Here is a 2500-nt window from a genome sequence, read left to right as displayed (position 1 = left end):
CCTTACTTTCTTTCATGAGAAACGTAGACACCCCGACAGATGGATCAGCGTCGCTCACAGAAAAGTCCCGGGTGGTGTGACCACGAAATGTACCCGGGGTGTGCAGGGATCCAGGGTATGTGAAACTTGCACAGGACGGTGTGTTAGAGCACTGCATCGAACAGCCTGGCCCAGAAAGTGCAGTAGACTGGAACAACAAGTGGTCAGGATGGACCCAGTTGGCAAGGCTCGTGTACATCTTGAACTGGGATTCTCTGAGTGGGCAGGCTTCTGTAGCCAAAGCAAAAACCGCTGAAATCATCTCTAGCATTAGACTTGACATGTTTTCGTTCTGTATTCCCACTTTTACATCAATCAAGTGGACACTGTGTGTGTGAACTTAGGTCTTAGCAGCTAACGATCAACTGTAATCTTCTCTGCCTTCATTGCGAGGCTTAGATTTAACTCTCCCTCTCTCTCTCTCTCTCCCCCCCCCCCCCCCCCTGTACTTTTCCGTGCGCCTTCAACACCTAAAATGTTGTATATTGTTCCAGCAACTAAGTTCAACATATTATATGTTTATGCTTTCCATTGATTTTCAAGCATACCGCAACAGTTAAATCATAAATTTGTTACTCAATGAGGAGTTAGGTTTAGCTAATCAAAGTGGGTTTTGTTCCTAGTTAGTGACAACATAACATATATTTATAGTCAACACTTTAAAGACTTGTCTTCTCACAACTAAAGCGTACGACATGTACTTAAAGCAGCTAGATTCATGAAAACGCAGCCATTGGAAACCTGCAGGTTAAATAATTAATCACCCAGCATATCTCTGGGCTTCTTACTGCTTTTGCCGGGTTTGGCAGACCCTTGATTTTAACCCCACTGATTCGTCAAAGGGTAATTAACACAATATTTATACAGACTGCCAGGGCACCAAATCAATGCCTTAAGAGTCATTCGTCAATACTGGTTTCAGCAAAGTTGAATCACATCCATGTTTGTTTGTACCCACTGAATGTCTAAACAATGAAGGTTGTACAAAAAAGCAATATCACATGTTATATTTTTGCTGTACATGATCATGTATGAATGGAAAGTTGCATGTACTGAGGGATACATGTTTACGGATTAAAAGCCCCACAATGATGTGCATGGTAAAATTAAAAAAATTAAAAAAAATAAAAATACCACATGTCACAAAAAGTAAGAGAAACGATCATCGTTGACGCTTACAATAATAACAGCTATTGTGTTTTCAGCGAAGCAAAAGGGTCCGATATTTAGACGAGACAAGTATAATGCCGACGAGTCAAAGACGAGTCGCATTATACTTGTTCAAGTCTAAATATCGGACCCTATTGCTACGTTGAAAACACACTAGCGTTTATATCGCTATTCTGACATTATATTCTGTGTTAAAATCATGTTTTTGTCAGCAACAACTACCAGAATGGTCCTTGTCGTTGATTGCAGACGACGGTTATAGTGCGCATATCCCTTTGCGCATGAAGCCACGAAAATCACAGAACATTGAAAAACCCACGGACATGTATTAGGGAGAAGACTCGAGATAACCGGATGTTTAGCATTACGTCAATATGCTAGGAATCATATGACGCCATGACGTATCATGCTTGCTTACGTATATTTTATGTTCGACAGTCTGACTTCTGTTGGGAATTCGCGTGGTGAAGACTGCGGTAAATCTGTAGATGATAATAGAACAAGGATTGTCTCAGAAGAAACGACTAAATGTTTCAGACCGGTAACTTCATTTCAACATTGCACTATACAATGGACGTTCTATGTGACAGGAAAGTTTGCTGATTTTGTGTTCAACATAGGAAAGATCGTCTGCTAGAATCAGAGATAGGTCGCTTCAGATTGCAGCTTCTTGAACTTTGCAAGGTGTGTTGCCTGTTAAAGAACTGGATTTTACACGTAATGTATGTCATGTACAGTAAGCATAAAAAAACATACACACAAAGCAAATGGCATTGTCTGCCGACTAGTCACAGAAACAAACCTGGCGAGGTATGCGTGTACTTTATACACGTGGAAGAAACCGGAACCATGCGTCTTTGTTATTGCCGATATAATTTGGATATCGGCAAAAAATGACCAACTTCCGTAGCGTTATCCTTTGATGATCGCAATAGGGATGTGTGAGACCATCCAATCACAGCCCCCGAATTCCCCCACGTGTCTATCAGAATAGCTATAATTATATGACCATATAGATGCAGCTAGTGTACTTGGAATGTGTGACACAATTACTGTGACACAACAAATGCGTGACGCTATAACTTCACATCTTTCTTAGACTTATTAAAATACTCACTGCAGTTAGACCAACTGGGCAACTTAGACAAAGAGATACAACGAAGGTGAATTTGCTTGTATCTTATTACCCAATATTGACGGACTCTGTGATGATATCTTCTGCTATGATCTGTTGAGACAGTGATATCAAAATCGAGGCCGGTCGAAACAGACCAAGATATCATCACACAGT

This window comes from Littorina saxatilis, linkage group LG8 (assembly GCF_037325665.1).
Source record: "Littorina saxatilis isolate snail1 linkage group LG8, US_GU_Lsax_2.0, whole genome shotgun sequence".
Classification (NCBI taxonomy): domain Eukaryota; kingdom Metazoa; phylum Mollusca; class Gastropoda; order Littorinimorpha; family Littorinidae; genus Littorina; species Littorina saxatilis.
Note: the sequence above shows the minus strand (reverse complement) of the source record.